The sequence below is a fragment of the Sturnus vulgaris genome, chromosome 7 (assembly GCF_052056855.1).
Source record: "Sturnus vulgaris isolate bStuVul1 chromosome 7, bStuVul1.hap1, whole genome shotgun sequence".
Taxonomy (NCBI): Eukaryota; Metazoa; Chordata; class Aves; order Passeriformes; family Sturnidae; genus Sturnus; species Sturnus vulgaris.
In genome coordinates, this window is record NC_142249.1 from 19,883,388 (window position 1) to 19,903,002 (window position 19,615).

General features: G+C 38.8%; 1 long non-coding RNA gene across 1 annotated transcript in view; it reads left to right on the forward strand.

Moving 5' to 3' along the window:
* The window catches only part of LOC106855455 (uncharacterized), a 125,936-nt gene that overhangs the window by 45,819 nt on the left and 60,502 nt on the right, over window positions 1–19,615 (forward strand). The window contains exons 9-11 of the long non-coding RNA XR_015804823.1: window positions 13,486–13,607; window positions 14,920–15,108; window positions 18,054–18,165. This is a non-coding gene — a long non-coding RNA (uncharacterized LOC106855455). The remainder of the gene's footprint in view (window positions 1–13,485; window positions 13,608–14,919; window positions 15,109–18,053; window positions 18,166–19,615) is intronic.

The window sequence follows — 19,615 nt, forward strand, 5'->3', positions numbered from 1 at the left end:
ATATTTGTCCTACCTTGTAACAAACTTCTGCAAGATTTTTTAGCAGTCAGGATTTAGCTCACACTGCAAGAAGTAGAAACCTAATTTTTCTGCATGCACTTGAGTCTGAGCCTTGAGAAGCTTGAGCAATGGGACTACAGAAAATGTTTCCATTCTGCTCAATATTTAATGTGTAGTCTTTCCATTTGCAGTGCCATAAACAGAGGCAAAGAGGTAGACAATATTTTCCTGTGATTATCTGTAGTTAGTTCCTCCACTACAAATGTTGAAATCTTATTTCTTAATTTTTACATATATTGTAACAGATCGAGAAATAGACACTTCTACTTTTAATGAAAGGTAAGGAAGTTTTCAGCCATAAAAAGAAAAATGTTTGAAATTTAAATAACAGTATCATAACCCCAATTTTAAAAATAATGCCAACATAGTAAGAAATAATAAATAACAGCATGTTATCTTCTACCCAAATAAAATGAATGGATAACCCTTTCATTTTAAACAGCAAACATTCTATTTGTTGTTTTTTATTTAACAATTATATTTTAGTGAGTAACTTTGTGTAAGATATATACCTGCAAAAACCATTAACTCTTTGAAGGGCCTGAAAAATGGGGAAATGGCACTTTTCTCTAAGTATTTAATTGGACTGTTAATTTCTGAGTTATAAAGAAAATTATTATTTTTATCTGAAGGGTATCCAAATGTTTTGTCAGTAATGCATCACCTTCTAACAAACACATTATTTACTCAGAGGTAACAAAGATAAATAGTAAGCAATATGAACAAACACATGATCAAAGGTGTGATCTTTCTTTTTATATTCTCTATATTGATGCCACTAAGGCAGTAGTAGGCAGATGCAATTGGGTCATTCTAATTTGATTTCTGGGCAGAATCATCTGTTCATCACCACAGAACCCACTGGGGTGGCATCTTCCAATTCAGTATAGATGGCACATAAGTCTGAACTGGAAGGTTTGGTTCTGGTAAGTAAATTCTTCCCTCACCAAAGACAATGGGATTCTCTGACTTTGTGGGAACAACCTACCCATGGTGAATCTTGCACAATGTCTGAATTCTTTGAAACTTGGGGGAAAAGGGTTACACATATTTTTCCAGTCAGGACCAATGCTGAACTGTGAGGAGAGAGACAACCCTAAAAAGCAGAGATTTGCTATTATTTTTTACATGAGTTGTCATTAAGACCTCATCTTCACTAAAATGATAATTTTGTACTCTATCTTCTTTCACCCCTTTTCTTAATATACTTGTACATTGAAGAAACTGCTTTTTTCCAAGCACACTAATGATAGCATGGGAAAAGGAGACCTTCACTTTCATACCTCCTTATAGGCAGCTTTACAAGATAACAATATACATGTTTAGCATTTCTAGCTATGACAGTCTTTGTTATATACTAAGCAGAATGTTATTTTTCCAGCAATATATAAAGCAGGCAAATGGCTGCTCATCATCTTCTTTTCAAGAATGTTTTACATACAATTCTCTGCTGGCTAATAGCTCCTTCTATTGTCCATGACTTATCATTGTCAGGACTCTTTGCATTTCCTCCTTATCTGTTTTGCTGGAAATCTGACTATTTTCAAAGGACAGGCTGAATATAAATAGCCCATGCAGTATAGTCTCATGTAAAGTATATACTGTTTTAGAATGTATAAGACTATTACTTTCACTGCTATGTTTTTGCTCCAGTTCTTTCCTTTTCTCTTCCTCTGTCTCACTCATTTTTTTTAAACTCTTCTAGAGCACTATAAAGTAAGTATCAAAGGTATCCTGGGTAATTAGCCATTACAGTACTGTCACAGAGGCTTCTGCAGTCAATACAGAGATAATTTGGGCAATGGTGAATGACAGCATTGTCCAGACTTTTGGGATAATCAAGGACACATCCAGCTGTACCAGACATCTGTCAGACCCATGAATCATTTCAAGTAGCTTTGCAATATCCAGGCGACTCGAGCAAAGATAAACACTTCAGCAGCACGCAGCCACGGAAAAATACTGCTGCCACAAGAAAGCATTTAGCTGCTCAGTGCTGCAGGCCTGCCTCTCAAAGCAGGAGAGGTTACCACACACATCTTTGTGATTTTGAAGGGGTACACGTTTTTAACATTACCTACTGTAGTATGACTGAAATGGCATCCCCTACACATGCAAACACATATTCATTAGAATTACTGGGGTAAAAAGAAAACAAGGGGAAAAGTACAAAAAACTTCAAGGCTGAATAATCCTTATAAATGCAACATGCCCTCTTGCAAACAAGGGTATTTGTACTATTTGTATTGGCCTGAAATGGCTAGTTGTATATTTTCTAGATTTTGCATACCTATGGGGGAACTATTACTCTAAATGTGCACCGAGGTTAACAGGGAGCTGGAAAATTCTCTGGTAGTTTCCTATTGCTGTTACCTTAGTCACGTACTTGTTTTGGAGAGCTGAAAAGGCAGTGCTGTGCTTTGATGTCCTGGGTAAGTCATGGGGCAAAGTCTGGAGCTGTGGGCAAGTATTCTCCAGTCTCTGTGATTTGGATTCTCCCTCTAATTACCAAGCCCTTCTTTGCAAAGCCCACTGACACCCCTCTGTTGGATTAAGTTATTCTCACTGCTCTGCAGGTGTGTGGGGATGGCTGCTCTGTCCTAGCACACTGGCTCTCAAGGGTGGGTTAAGATGAAGGGAAAACAACGGGCAGGATGAGGTGAGCCAGTTTCCCTTTCCTGTTTGAGGTGACCACAGACTATGGAGGTGAGCAAAGAGTAACCCAACTCACATTCAGACAGTGTGGTTTTTGCTGCACTCTGCAGGCAGAAAAACTACATGGAATTGCTCCTAATAATTTTATAAAAATACTATAATTACACCAGAGAGTAAAGGAGATTTCTGAACAACTGTGAGGTATCTGTCATACAAATATCTGCCATAGACTTGTTGAAATGTCACACTTCACACTGCAGTTGAAATTGGTTGGTTTTTCCCTTGTTATCTTTATATGGCACAGATGGAAAAAGTGTTATTAAGATTTCAGGGTAGCACTGAAGAGCTTTGTTCCACTCCTTCCAAGAGCTTGTGTCTAAGAGCAAAGCAGCGTTGGCAGAGAAAGCTCCTGAAAGCTGCTGCCAGTGAGTGGGAGGGCAGCATGGATGGAGCTGGGCTGGGAGGTGCTGGAAGCAGTTGGTGATCTGGCAGGATGCAGAAATTGATTTGCTGTGAGTGCTGTGAATGCAGCAATTGCTTTTGGAAAGCAAGAGGAAGAATTACTGGTGAGACATCAGGGGCTGTGACTGACACTTTGGTAGCTTTCCAGTGACAGAATGAGGGGCACTGAAGTATTTGGGGAGAAAGAGTGAGCCCACCACAGAGAAAATGCAATGCATTGATGTTGCTTCTGATTATGAAGATGTAGAATTGCATCTTGAAGAGTTTACAGAAGTGTTCACAAACTGTTGCTGCATCCTCTAAACTTACATTTGTCTTTGTTCCCTGCTTTGGCCTTTTCCTCTACCACCACTCCCAGCTGCTACTGCAGTTCACTGTTAGTGTCACTTAGCTCTCAAGTTTGGGTAATTTAGGAACACGTGTTCCATTCACAGCAAGAAAGGTCCTCCTCTCATTTCCATACATAGACATATTTTTCTGTTGTGATAGAACTCTGGTAGATTGCCAGTTTCTAGCAGTCCTTTTTGGTAGAGGACACTGGCCCAGAGCAATCAGGTACACTTGAATAAAACAGTGTACTTGAGCTCAGGTAGTGCCCCTTGATTTCTGACACCTACTGCTGGTAGTTCTGTACTGACCTACATCCTATGTAACTCCAGTTCCTAAGCTGTAATGCATTGCCCATGCTGTTTTGATATGATATTGGCTATACAGAAGTTTTTGTCCCAGTGATTATTCAAACACACGTAAGATCAAACTTCATTTGTGGCATGGCTTGTTCTCAGGTTTGCAAGTCTGTGTGCCACTGAAAAATAACACAGTTGTTAGGGATCACAACATCCCTCCAGTTGTGTTGGCCCCTTAATATCCCCAATTGCACTGCTAAATAATTTGATCATTGATAAAAGAGAGTAGTTATTGATTGAAATAAACAGCAATAATACCACCCTTACTGTATGTATTTAATTTGTAGGTTATTTCTGCTATTTTAGTTTCCCAAATTTATGTGTTGACTTTGTATCTCCAGCTGAAGATTTGATTTATTGTGAAGTAATTTTTATATCTCATAGTAGCAATCTCTTCAGGTCATGTCCCATGTCAACCTCAAGCTTTCTTTCAGTATCTTTGTGGATGGGACTGTTCAGACCTACTTTTGCTTTAAAATAATCTCTAGTTAATTGCAATTATTTTTCTCCTGTAATATTCTTTTGCAGTTTGTGCAGATCTCCAAAACCAGAATTCTCCCTGTAGCCAAAAGCCTTGAGCACGTTCATTATTTCTGTGCTGAAAGCACTTCACTAATTCTGAGGTGTTGTAGCAGGGAACCTTAAAGTTTATTTGCTTTTATACTTGGTTTTGTACAGTTGTGTTCATTCATAAATGTGGAAACTCCCTTCTCTTACTTCCTAAAGTGTACGTATAATTCTTCCACTGGAAACTCTGAACTGCCTGGTTATTTTTGCCTCTTTAAGGAAAGCACCTCTCTTAAACACACTCCTGTTATATGATAGATTCTCTAGAGCTGTTACTGCTCTTTATTCTTGTAGCTGGCTTTCAAGAAAAATTGCTTCAATTCAATGGGTCAGACTTATTGGATTGGCAGAGCCCTATCAAGTACAAACAGCAAGGAACTCCTTGCCACAGGATATCCTGAAGACCAAAATTATTAATGAATTTTGAAAGTAATTAGATGAATTCATAGATATTTGAGCTATTTGGTAATAATTAAATGAAGTGATCCTGAGAAAACATTCAATACAGCCAGTCCATAAACAGCTGGGTTACTGGAAATTAGGTTAATATAGCTGAGGAGAAATTACTCTGCACACATCTTAGATATTTTACTCTCTTCCTAATGAACCAGAGCTGTTGGGGAGGAAGTACAGATGCAGGAAGATATCTGTCCTAACCCAGTTTATACTTCCAGGCAATGTTTGTGGCCTTTGGATTCTTGTAAGATCAGTTTTAGAAACAGGCTAATCAAAGATACATTAAAACTGGCCCAAAGTATCCTTAAAAAAATGTCAGGAGTTGCTACTCTTGTTGCAGTATGTCCTGTCTGAGCAGGGGCAGCTCAGTTGCTGTGCCTGCAGCAACAGCAGAGTCTCAGTAATAGAACTGGCCCTCAGTCATTACGTGATTTCCCATCAGGAAAGGTTCAAAGGTCTCCAGGAAACGAGAGACTTTGCCTCCTCAGAGGTACAGTAATCTCTAACCCATCAGCATATGGGAAGAATCTTGCCCTGCACTTTCAGCTCACTTTAATCACACAAAGACCCAACTATCTACTATTGCTTTTTCATAATCTGCTTTAATTGTCATTGATTTGTACGTTCAGAACGTGCCCTGAGCTAACTGAAGCATTTTGTCTGTGTTTGTGGCTGACTGCCTGTGTTGCACTCCTCAAACTGCTCTCCTTGGGGCTCCTGATGAAACCCCAGCGTTTTCTGGGCAACACCTCTGTGTTTTCCAGGCAGGGTCTTGCAAACTTGCAATGCAAGGATTACCTGAGGCAGATCCCTTCTGTCTGACTGTCACCTTGCTACTCTCTTCCTGGCTTCCATTCTTCACAGTCATCCACACTTAAAACAATGAACAGACATATTTTAATAAGATAAACTGGCAAAAATATATTTAATCAATTGTGCAGGAAAAATTTATTACTAAGACAATCTGGATAACCACAACCCACAAAAATCACGTTTAACCAAAAGGACATATAACTTACAATTGCAATGAAAGAAATAGTGTTTAATTACTTGAACTCTGTGTAGTGACTACTCCAGTGGAGACTCTAATGTGACCAAGAAACCATTAAACACATGTAGGTATCTTTCATCTTGAAACTTATTATTTTAATTTACAGTTATTCTTCTGGGAACTTGAATAATACACAATCTGATTTTTAGTAATAAAGTTGCCGTGATTTGAACATTATTTGGTACTTTGCTGATTTAATAAATGAGGTAAGTTAACTGGACAAAATTTCCATGCAAATAAAGGATGTGTCAAAAGGACAGAAAGGGTGGTTTCTTCTGAATGTCAGGTGTTATGGTGACCAGGCACACACTGGGCTCATTGATCATACTTCTACAACCTGGAAAGAAGTGTCATTGTCCCTGCTAGATCTTTAGTAAGGACAAAGCCTTACACAACACAGGCAGCCTGCAGCAAAAGATCCAAACCAGACAAGAAGATGGGTAGTTTAGTTGTGAGGAATGATTACGATTCAGTTTGAGTTAGCTGAGTCACTACTGGGAATTTTGATCACCTAGAGTGCCACCCCTGAGGTGACAGACAGAGAATTCTCTGCTTGGGGCAGCTGTGAAGGGCTTGTGTCTCCATGTGGACATGTGTCCATGTCTGGGCTTCAAACATGAGGCAGAGGTTCAAGAGAGGGAGCCATTACATCAGTGTCTTTGAAGACATTTCAAATCAATTACAGAAAATAAATTGTGTTCATTAATCTGGAACACAACAGGAGCTTGATGTGCACGTTCAAAGGCAAAATTTGTATCCTAATCTGTATTTGTCCATCAGAATGGACGGGACAATTCAGAACATTAATTTACTTTGAAGGAGAACTTACTAAATTTATATGCTACTTTGGCATGCAGTTTTCAGAGCTGGTATTCACAGTGTACCACCTTCCATGATTGACAACACCCAAAAAGAGATTGCATTTCTTTGAAATGCGATTGAGTTTTTTGAGTTCCTAAACATTTATAGCATGCAAAACTCTCAATATATTGTCTGTAGGTGACCATCAGCTCAGAAGTGCAGTAACCCTTTTTCTGTCCAGAAAATCTTGTTGGCTTTTCTGGCGTGCCATCAACAGGAATATAGAGCATCTGCAACAAATTATTTTGAGAACAAGCAACTAATCAGGAATTATTTCCTTGCGTCATAGTACAGTAACTTCCAATAATGAATGTATTCAAGAAGGCGGTTGTCTGTTCACAGATACTTCATGAACTGAAAAAGTGTTAAACCACATTTTTATGAAATATTAATGTACTACAGCATCTGGCTTTGCTATGTCATTGCACTGTTTTGAATGTAATTTAGAGCTATGTGAGAAATAATAGGAACAATATATTAATTCTAAATTCTATAGGCCTATTCTGTATCAGGGAAAGCATGTTAATGGTTCCCTGCCACATGGATGAAAACAGAGATATTCCCTCCCTGTTCTTTTTTATTGTAAATTAAAGACCACGCTAAGAAAATATGTTAGACGACCCCACAGGAAAGATCCCTCACATTGTCACTTTACAGATTCTAAGTGGGGCATCTGACATTTTCAAGAGATTCCTCTCTTCTCTTTGCTTAGGTTTATAGGCTGGCCTGCCACATCCCTTGAGTGAGAAAGCTTGAGTCTTTCATGCAAAAATTATGTATGGGTCTGCTTTTTACAGAGGCATCCATCCTGAAATTCATGCATGCAAGTTTTTGATTTACAAGTGAAAAATAAATTAACCTGTAAGTATGTAGTTGTACATTTTGCTTTGTGTAAGAATCTGCCCCTATAGGTCTCACTTAGCATGGTGACCATTTTAAGCCATATGTAATTAATCTGCCATGGAAATTAATTGTTTATTTATCACATAAGTATGCCTTTTAATAAAACTACTTTGTGAAAACCTAATTGCTACTATAGTAATATAGCATAACAGTTCCTCACATAAATACATGATTATTATGTACAGTCACTTATCTGTGAACGAGCTCTGCTACTACTTTCCTTAATTAACGATACAATGGGCTCCTTCATCTTTGCATATTCCCTAGCTAGGACATTGATACTCATTATTTCCTAAGTCCAAACACTGAAACTGTGTCAAGAATGCATCTATCACCAGATGGGTACTTATAGTCAGCGGAATTTTCCACTGCGTCAGCAAATTCAGCAATTTGCAATTTCTGTATGTCTGACATGTTTTTATTGGTGAAGATCACTTTCAAATACCAAGATCATGAGACTGATTCCTCAGTTAGTCTCTTCAGCAGTCGAATGTAATGATAGTAATTAACAGCCTGTGATTAGGAGCCACTCCAGAAACTCTTTGAATGTTAATTTGCTTCAACTAATATGCAGCACTTCTGTGTAATGAGAACTGTGCTATAGGTTCATGTGAAATCAAATTATTTCCCAGCATTTAATCATAAAAATGATTCTCAGTTAATCACTTGAACAGTAAACCTTAAAGTTTTAATAAGTGACATTTTTAATTTGATTTATTGCAAATATAGGTGATGGTATGGTGAATCGAGGACTATTTCTTAAAAAAAGGTCAAGAACACACCGTGTGGATTGCATAGTAACCAAGGTTACATTTTATCTTTTTGAAACAAGACCTTTCCAACCTTTCCTTTATCCTCCACTTTTTGATTCTTTATCCTCTCACTTTCCTTGGGGTGTTTTTCCATATGACACCTGGAGTGTACCCCTGAATTACACTTCCTCTTTTTCAGACTGTAGATTCCCAGGAAAACTGAACCGTTGCACTTCAGTGCACTTGAAGAGGGTTGTAAGGAAGCAAGGCAGAATGAGCCAGTGAACAGGAGAGGCCATGAAAAAAACACAATGAAATTTGGTATTAGCCATATGCTGCATTCCTTTTTGTGTTTTACATCTGCAAAGGAAAACCATACTGTTGAAAATAATGAAATTATCCCTTAGGTGAAGGAGTCAAATGCATTTGAAAAAAAAATTATGCTCATTACCTAAGTGTCAACTTGAGAGAAAAGGCTTTTTCTTGTTTTCTGGCTGTTTGGGCCAGAATATGCATTGTGAGCAGTGACACTACAGATCTGGGACTGCTTGCTTTCTCCGTCTAGAAATCTACACTGATCAGAGCCTCCTGCAACAGCATCATCCCACTGTGGGTCCTGCCCTTCTCACTGCAATTCAGTTGTCTAGTTCAATTCAAAACTGGGAGAAAGGAATAAAAGAGGAGTATTTGAGAGAGATATTTTGAGGCTATTTTTAATTTACTTTTTAAAATTCAAGTTTTCAATATGTAAGCACTTGCTGGTTTGTCCCTCTCCTTTCTGGATACTTTCTCTTCTAGCAACCTTACTCTAGGCATCTTCATACTCAGATCTTTCTCATGACAGTAACACAGTTCTTCAGCTTGAAGAACTGCAGCAAAATTCACTCCTGGAATATATAATAAACAACACCTTTAGCTGCAGTCGAGGCATGTATTAGCCCTAAATGCCTTGAGAAATCTTCTGAATTTATTGTAATTTGACTGTTGGACTAAATTTTCCCTTTTGGAACTTAGAGCTAAAAGCAAATCATATGGCAACCACACAGTCTCTTTTATTCCTCTCAGCACCCTTGGTGTTGCATAGGAAACTCCTTCTGACATTTCTTGCAGTGTCTGATGCCCTATTCAGGGTACAGCCAGTGGAGCTCACATATCTGATTCTGCAAGCTGGCACCTGCCAGTAAGGACAGGTTTGCAGCTTTTTTTAGTATTGTTCACCCAACACAATAAAGAGGGGATTCTGAAAGTCAGCATTCCTGAGGATAGGTAGAATGAAGGGGAATGGTTCTAATCTAATTGTAAATGCCCTGTTTTCAAAACACCTCTTGTCAATAAATCTTTCCATTAACAGACATTCTGGCAGCCCACAGCACAGTCAAATCAGTAGTCCAGCTGCAGTTATGATATTATATTTCCATTATTCAATCCATTAAAAAAGTAGAAAGTTACATTGAATTGGCTGATTTAAAAACGTGTTCGGTCTTCAGAAGCTTGTTTTGGGACAGAAATACTGAGAATTTCCCAGACTGTGATGTATTTTCACCATCCTGCCTTTTACATTGCTCTTAACACCTAAAAAAGGACCTGTTCAGAAACATATCTACAGACTGAGCATAGGGTTGAGAGTAGGACATTTTTGAAACTCAATTATGTTTTTGCAGCCAGTTGCTATGTGGGCTTAAGCAGCTCATTTTCCAAATATACAGTGAAGGAAATAATGCTTCTCCATCCCACTGGTGAATAATGTTATGTTATAACTAGTTAATATTTTTAAGCATTTGGAATTGCCTCCAAAGATGTAAGTAGAATCCTTTTTCCCACTATATTGCTTCTATCACTATAAACTCAGACATGGAAGTTCACTGAGTTCTCTTTCTAACAACTTTTATGTTGACTTTTTGGTTGCTGTCCAGTTTTCTTCAAACTGCTGTCAGTCTTAGGCAGGTAAGGAGTATTCTTAGCTTTCTATTACATTGCTGCTCCCATGTCCCCCAGCCCTGAACCTGCCTCCATTTCTCTAAAGTTGGACCTATGCAGAGTATTGTGACCCTTCTGGATATTGAGAACTGGTACCATGTGTAACTTATTAAGACAAGGTCTAACTGGCTAGGCCACACTCAGGTAACTTAGTGTTAAGTCTAAATCTTTAGAAAAACACAAAAACCAGTTTGTCAGGTAGTCTATCTTGTACACTTTTCACTTCTTTCTTACTTTAATTTATTTCTTCTGTTCAAAATCTTTTTATTAGAAGCAGGCAGCTCCATCTACTTGTGGCAGCTTTCCTCCAATGCTATCATGAGATTCACTAGTGATGTTCTTTAAATGCCAGCCAAAATCTATCTGCAAGAACATCTGCTCAACAGTGCAAACCTGATGTAATTACCAACCATCATCTTTTATCCTCCTGCTGGGGCAACTGCTCCAAAGATGACTTTTTGCCCTGAACTAAAAAGAAACTTGCTGTTATGTACAAAACCTGCCACAGAAAACGAACATGGCTTATACAGAAATTCTAACAGAATATTTCAGCTACAAGAGATAACAAATTCCCAAGTAGCATGAGTCTTGTGGAAACACTTAAAAATTTTATGTTCTTATTGGCTGCATCTGCTTCATACATTGTAATTCTGTGAGCTAATTTTTAAGGGGTGGCAATGATACAAAAGAATTCTTTTCAAGAAATATATAATCGCAAAAAAGATGTTGCAGATGCTCCAATTTGACTGTAATTAAGTTATAACAGGATGTCATTTATGTGTGTGTGTAAACAGGTGATAGATACTAGATGGATATTCTGTACATATAAATATACACAATAAGTGTTTACTGTATTTGCTTGTAGGAAAAACACAAATTCTCACACTATGTGATACTAATGCCAGATAAATATTGCAGAAATCTTTGATATACAGCCCATACCTGTCAGCAGCTTTTTTGTGACTATGTACTGATACCTTCCTCTCTGGGAATTGTTTCCAACATTGCAAACCTCCAAGGACTTTCAATTAATTACAGTCTTCTCTCTCAAGCAATCTGATAGCTAAATGCTCCCATTTTCCTTGTGCTGTAGAACTGACTTTGAGAAGGGCCGTCTACCTTGGTGTTCAGTTTCACATCCAGAGTCTCTGACTGACTTTTCAGTCAGTGAAAGTGTAATGTGCATCCTAAACGTAAAACTCTGATAACCTTAGCACAGGAAATGTAATTACAGGGTCATGCATTTTTCAAACAACATTGGTTTTACCTCATTCCTTGGGAAGAGCATCCAATTTTGATTGCACCTGCATAACCTTGTACCTCAGGTATTTAGGGGAAATCACTTCACCTACAGTTTGCCAGTTATGCTGTTTAAAAATGCAGGGGAACCTGGACTGCTGAAATACAATCAGAAAGACCCACCAAAGCACATTATTTGATGTGCTAATGCAACATGCACAGGACGGGGTTTCCACTGCATTTCTAAATAAGTACATTCACGAACCACAGCTAAACTTCTGGCAGAGCATCATATCAGCATTGCCTTCCTGCCTAAAAGTACGTGCCTGTGGGATCCAAGGCAAGAGCTCCTTGTTCAGCAACCTCTCTGCTTCTAATCCTTTATGGCTTCCAGACTTGTGTTCTGGTATCTGAAGATTTGATCATCCCTTAGACCTTTGGTGGGATGATGTCTGCATAGCTGAAGCAGGTTGGGCTGTGCTAAAATGGGCTATTTTCATAGATTTAGCAATGTCCCAGACACAAGTGGGGATTCCTTCTCAGCAGTAGCAGAAGCAGGTAAATATTGGCACTAAGGGGCATTGCTTGTGATATAGAGGTATTTCCATGCAGAATGCTGAGTTTTGCACATTTTCTCCTATATTCTGAGTTACTTCTATCTAATCAGTCCATTCTCAGTATTGAGGTCCACAGGGCTGCACTGTGCTACACTAGCAAAGAACTTCTGTCAGCAATGGTGACTTAATTAAATACTTCAAAGACATCTGCAGTGACATTTATTCACCTCATCACACAGTTGACCCAGACCTTTTGTTAAACCTGTTGATATTTTTATTTATCTGGATAGCCTTCCTATTGCTTCATGTCTGTAGTTTATCATCTGTGGAAAGAAGCAATTGCAATGACAGAACTAGACCTTGTTATGCTATGAGTAATATTACACACAGTCCAGCACTTCTGGAGGGAATCTTGAATGCTGGTGCTTTATATACATGATAAACAAGGGGAATTTGGTTTGTATTTGAGATAATTTATGGTATAGGCTGCTTCACATGTAGCTGCTGCTGTGCTGTTCTTTCATGCCAAGATTCATTACCCTTAATGTGTTGGCTAACATCTCTGGGACTTCTCCGAAGGTCTGTTAAAGAGCCCTAAAAGAAAAGGATACAGATTATAGCTTCACGTGTTTTTCATAAATGTTTTAGACATTTGCAATGTCATTAAAATCTTTCAAAAGGAACAGAAGGAAAGCATAGTTCTAAGTATTTTCTTCTTCCTATTCATTTTTGGGGTAATGAATTTCCTGCTTATTGAAGCATATTTTGCCTGTTGTTCTTTGCCTGTTGATTAACAAAGAATGCAGAACAGTTATCATAGTGCTCAGTAGAAGCAGTGTTGAGTAGCACTTAATGTCTATTCCATATAAACCTGCCTCCCTAAAATTGTGTCTTATGCTTGTGGAGCAAGGATGTAAAATGGAGGTAAAAGCCTATTGGATTAGAATGGCATCTTCTAGATCCATTTAGTAATTCTTTTGCAGAGGTATAAATGATAGGGGAAGGCTAAACTCGGAGATTCAGGTTGTAGGTACCACTACACCAGACAATATACAGTCCAATTACAGAAAACGAGCTGAGTTCTGAGCTACTATGCAGTTGTGGTTTAATACACATTACTGGTGAGACCTGCCTAGAAAGCAATTCTAAATATTTCTATGTATAGTGCATTAGGAGGCTCACTCGTGTAAAATTTTGACCTTGTACTGAGAAGAAGTGTGTGGGGCAGCCAGCACCAATTCTTGGCTCTTCCCCTGCAGGGAACTGGTTCACTACCCTGAAGGGATCTGACACAGAGTTCTGTGAAGGTGATGGAACAACAGAGAACTGGAGAAGAGGCTACAGGCTGCCATGGTCTCTTCTGTCTGCATGAGGCCCCAGTGTGAGTAAGGAGAATCTTTTGAGGTTTGACACAGGGTCACGAGCGGGTGGTGGCACAGGGACAAGCAGGGCCACATAAGGATAGCAGGAAGCTGGCAGAGGGATGGGAAGTCTGCATCTCATCTGCTTCATTCAGAAATGAGAACACCATTGAGTCCAGCCTGCTCCCATGCTCTGCTGGCCCCCACGCACAGCCATGTGCAGCTCCGAAATCCCATTTGTGTTTGGGTGAATCTTGTACATCTTTGATCACCCAAACTCTTTGTGGATGACACACCTTTTCTAATAACCACTCTGGTATTCCCAGCTCCCTGGATTTCATCTAGGTTTAGAGTTAGTGGTAAAAATACTAATTATTATTCTTACTATTTTCATCTGAAAGAGTAAATAGCATTAGAAAGGTGCACATAGCATATTTCCCCAAGGCTGAGATCAGGAATTACTGGAAATATAAAATCAAGTTCTACTCCTACAAAATTTCCAGACCAAAGTTATTTAGATATACTAAGTTGCAATTTACAGATTTTCATATTAAAAAGCTAGGTCAGCTGCAATATATGAGATTTGGATTTTACTAAAAGAAAACAAAAAGGTACATTTCAAAATTAATTATGCATGCTGGTAAGTATGCGTAAGTGAACACCCTTAAAATCTATACACAGATTAGATTTATAGAGTAAAATTCAATAGTATTTTACAAAGCAATAAAAGTACTTGTAGATTCTCATGAAAAACATCAATATATTTTGGTTTTAATAATGACAATGTTTAATAAATAAGATGCAGTTATCAGCTTCATGGATAATGCAACATAAAATCTTTTCTCACATATCTATCTATGCATTTCATCTTTATTTTTACTAGTCTTCTCAATTTGCTTTTACTATATCTGCAATTTATTTTTTTTTTTTACAATAGACCTTGGTAAATTGTTTTACTCCTTTTTCTTTGAATTTTAGGATTAGTAGTTTCATGCAGGAAGGTTATTTATTTTTGTGGGCACATCTGGCAGGGAAATGGGTGTAGCTTGTTTCAGTGATTTCTGCATTGAATATGACATAATTATTTTTATATCTCTTGGCTGAAAAAGAATCTTGCAATCTACTGTCCTTGAGAGCTGTTGTCTTGGTATTTTCCTGTATTTATTCTGGAAATGCTATCAATGCAGATATAAAATACTCTGGTTTATTTCACTGGATCCTCTCTTGCTTATACCAGACTACTAGCTTTTACCTACTATTTAACATCAAATGGTGACATGGCACTTAAAGGAAAAGCTTATTTTTCAGATATGAGGTTGTCTTTTCCTCCAGGCTCCATGGGGTACAACTACCATAGAAGTGGGTATCACTGATTCTGTGCACCTTATATGTGATCTTCAGATTAGAAGTTATTCTCCTTTGCTACAATCACCACCTTTGCAGAAACACCCTATTTCCATTCCTTCTCCTCTCAAGAGCAGCTCATAGTTCCAGAGTGGCCAGACATCTGTACATGGTTATGTAAGTACAAAGTATTTGGAGTGAATGTTGCAGTGTGAGATTGGTGGTGGGTTTTAAAATGTACCCAGGTGCTGGAGCAGGAGGTGTTTGTTACTGCCCATTTAGCAAAGCACTGGCAGGACCCCTGTCGACCTCCTGTGTGTGACAGTGGGAGCAGCCCCTGCTGTAAATGAGGATCAGCCTCTTCTATTGTTTTTCCCTTCTTGCCTTGGTGCTGTAGTTGGGAGCATGCATTAAGTTAAATCTTGTATTGGCTCACTCAGCTGGTGCCACTCTGCCTCCCCAGAGCCAGAAGGACAAGCGGACAAGTCGTTTTCTGCTTTATTAAGAGATTTGAAGGTCAGAGCATCAAAATGGTAATTTCAATCAGAGCCACTCTGGTTGCTCAGCAGACTAACAGAGCTACTGTAGGTTGTAGATCTTAATGCATGCAGAGACTGTGATCTAATTCTGAGCACTGCTTCTTGGGTCAGATCTGGTTGAGTCAAATTGTGATGCACCAGCCCATCGGGTCATTCCTGAGAGGCTGCCTCCCACCTAGGTGGCAGCAAATAAAATACAAAGAAGAAAGGAAATGGAGACCTTGCTTTGCTGAACAAGCACAAATTTCTGCATTAAGGATTAGTACTTATAAAATAATCCACTGTTCCCTTTAGTGTAATCTCAGCAGACATACTAAATTCAGTGTCAAAGCCTTTGCAGGTACTGTCAAGTACCAGAAATAGGCACTCCTTGCAAATAGATGAGAGTAGAAAGCAAGGACTGGAAGAAAGACAATAGATTAATTTCTTATTGTCTCTCAATTAATCCTTGTAGTGCCAAATGGCATAATGTTGACTACAACACGAGACATGGTTAGGAAGTCACAGTTTTATCCAAAAAGGAGAGAGGGATTGCAATGTCTTGTTTTCAGGTGTAAATATAACACTTTTTCCTGACAGTATAATAACTAATGAGGATTTGTAGGCCCTTGAAGGAATAGCAATATTTTTTAAACAAATACACATGCATTTTTAGACCCTCACTACAGCCCTCCCTGGATGCATAGGTCTGTGCCCAGCCCCAGCACACTAACAATAGCAGGAACAGCAATTACATAGCAACTGTGAGTAACGTTTTTCAGACACCATGGGTACTGTATTAGGAGAAAAAAAAAAACCCAAGCAAACAAATTAGGAAAATGAAAGTATAACACAGCACTTAATCACATAGTTGTCTCATTTAAATCAGTGGGTCCACTCATTTTTGTGTAATTATGCATGTTTTTAAGACATGCTTGGTATGTCATGAGACTGTGTAATCTTATAATTGCAGCTATTAATTTCCCTTATGTTTGCCCTACCTTTGGAGGAAGGAATGCTCCTGTTTTACTGGTCATGGGTAGCTGGTGTACATGGTGTGGGCTTGTTGGCAGGAGCTGGTAAGCACTGCAATAGGATGCACAGCCACAGAATCTTAGTTAAAAAATAACTACTTATTGCTGAAGTTGCTTGACTCCATTGGTACTACAGGAACCCTGCAGTAGACAATGAAAGTGGCAGGGTAAATGGCTTCTGCCACCTTCCCTGTACTCTGCAAAAGTTGAAACCAGTGGAAGCCAGAGCAGGTAGGCGTAATTATAAATTGGGAGCTCTGGCGAAGATGGAGTGCAGGTGGTGGGAAAACAGTAGTAAAATGATGTGTTTTATGTTACTGGTGTCCTGTCTTTTATTTACTTTAGTCTGCTGGCAGGATGTTTGTCTGTAAACATTAGCACAAAACACTTAAGCAGGAATAAAAGTAACTTTTATTGAAGGAATTTAAAAGTAGTCTCTGGAAAACATGCAAGAAACACCATGTGGACTCCACATCTTCTTCAAAGTAGAGCGAACACAGCAGGGATCTGCTACTGTCACCAAAACCAAATCAAAATTGCACCGTTTAATATTTATATAATTGAAAGTATAAACCCAGTTTGCTGCCTGAAAGTACCTCTCAACGACAGCAAAAAACTCATCTTCTCAGTCTTGTAATAACATCAAATTAATCCTGTAGTTTTGGCGTAAACCAGCAACATCAGGGAAAGAGGGCTTACCACATATTGCAAAATACAACTTTCCATTCTTTAAACTAATTAGAGAGGCAGCCAGTAGCACCACTATGGTTCTGTCAGCATTTCCACAATAAAACCCCCTTTTCAGGGCTTTATAACTTGGCTGTAAAAAATTAGCTTCAGGCTGAAGCTTGGCATACCACGGTTCACCCCAGCAGCAAATCAAGCTGTGCATGTGGTTATGTGTGTGGTTTGTTGATTGTTTCCTAAATACAAATTTTAATTAAAATTAATTTTGCCATTTCTTGGAAGACAATGAGAAAATAAACAAATTTTAAAATAAAAGAGTTACATTACTTGGCAGGGTCTTACAGCAAGTTGTTAAAAGTATAGAAGTTTGAGGTGCAAAGAGTATAGTCTTGTGATGCTTTTTTGTTTGAAATTAAATCATCAAGGGAAGTTTGAAAGCAGGTTATTGCACTTACACGATGAACTTATTTCACAGGGTGTGACTGACTGCATGAAAGCCACCAAGCAGCTTTGACAGAATTTTCCCCATGAAAGCAACTCACATGAGGGCACATGGTCCCTGAAGCCCTTAGAACAGCTGTGCCAAAGGGAGGATTCCTGTCCCCTGAGCTGCAGGACTGTCCAGGCCACTAAATACTCACATGGAGCAGCCATCAGTGCTCCTCTGCACTTTGCACGTAGCAGTGAAAAGCCTTTCCCAGGGATCAAATGGAGTAATCTCTTCCAGTTGTGGGTGGCAAACTGCTGTTTGTTGAATTTCCATATTATGGATGATCTCAGTGCATTATTAGTTCCTAAGTGTTCCCATAACTCGTTACATTCACACATTTTGCAGTGAGCTGACTAGCATAAATGGTCTTGACTGTAAATGCTTCTCTTTCAGCTTCACTGTGGTCCATAAGAATGCCCAAGAAGTCAGGACACTACCATGCACCTGGAAACACTGCAGCATGGACAGAGAAGTCGAAGTATTTGAAAACAGATCAGAAAGACTGGTAAGAGGAGCAAAGCTGACTAATTCTTTTTTTAGGGGAGTTTTTAAATTTTAATACAGTTTAGTGTTTGTTTTTTTTCTTCAGCATTTTTAAAAGTTAATAATAGTTGATTGTTAAATAAAAATAGATAATGATGCCTTGAGGAGCTGGAACAGAGGCTACACACAGAGTTAAGGAGAATAAAATGCATATCCAAGCCTTGGAAGCTAAATTTGCTTCTTCCAAAGAAGCAAAGAGAAAGACTCTAAAAACACATAAGTGATGGAGAATGTCATCAATATGCAGTAACATGCTCTCCAAATCATTCTTCAATATAAGTGTCACGAAGAAAACTAACAATCCACATCCAGTATTCCTCGATCAATGAACAGTTGAAGATGAAAATTAATATTATAGAGTGGAATAACCAATTATAAGCCAATTCAAAAGTCTATTCATCATGGACTCATTTTTGCAATGGGTGGATGAGACTTGAAAGGGAGAGAGGGTAAGTGAGTAAGCAGCACTGAGCTAACACACCAGCTTCCCAAAAGCACAGAGCTTTGTCACTCCCACAAAAAAGAGTTTATGACTGATGAACCATGAAATATTTGGGCTCAGCCCATCTCCCCAACTACAAAGAATCAGCTAAGAATGGCCTCTCGTGCAGAGGTAGGCTCAGGTTCCCCATTAGATCAACAAAATTTTGTTCCAGCTTTAATTTTCTCCCAGAGTAGCTGCCAGGATATCCTTGAACACATAAACCCAATTAAGCCAAGCTAAACTGATCATTAGGCTTTCAAGTATGTGTCTGCTGAAATTTTATAAGGCTGTAGTCTGCTTAAAGTTTCACCTCCTGCAGCCACTCACAGTTGACCCTGGGAGTCCACTGAAACAACAGACAGAGGCTCCTAAATTTCTGGGAGAGTCTTTGAGTTGTCTCAGAATTAGAGAGGCTGCCCAGATCACTGTGGCTCACAGGAGAATTGCTCCAAATTTCTTTTTTACTCCTTTACTCCTTCCAGCTGCTGAAGTGGCACCCATTCAGAATAGCTGGTGTGACTCTGACCTGACCTACACCTGTGAGCAACTTAAGAGTGTGCAAGTGGAAAAGCACGTGAAACAGATGTAGAAGACATGTATGTGCTTCTTCAGGCACCATTTGTCACCTTGTGGACTGGTTTAAATTTTATGATTTTTTTCTCCCTTTGCAAAAATGATTATGATCAGGCTGTGACCATGGAGATTTCATTCAACAAGCACTAGTACTCAGCGGAGAGTAAACCTAGTGCTTAGTGTCCCCCTTCACCTCCCTACCCCATTTCCAGCTTATATAGGAAACTCACCTTCACACAAACACCTCTAGAACATTCTCCAGAACATGTTGAATGAAGAGGGTATGCTCCCTAATTCTACTGATAATTCTACTAATTCTACTAATTCTAATTCTACTCCCTAATTCTGCTTTCTA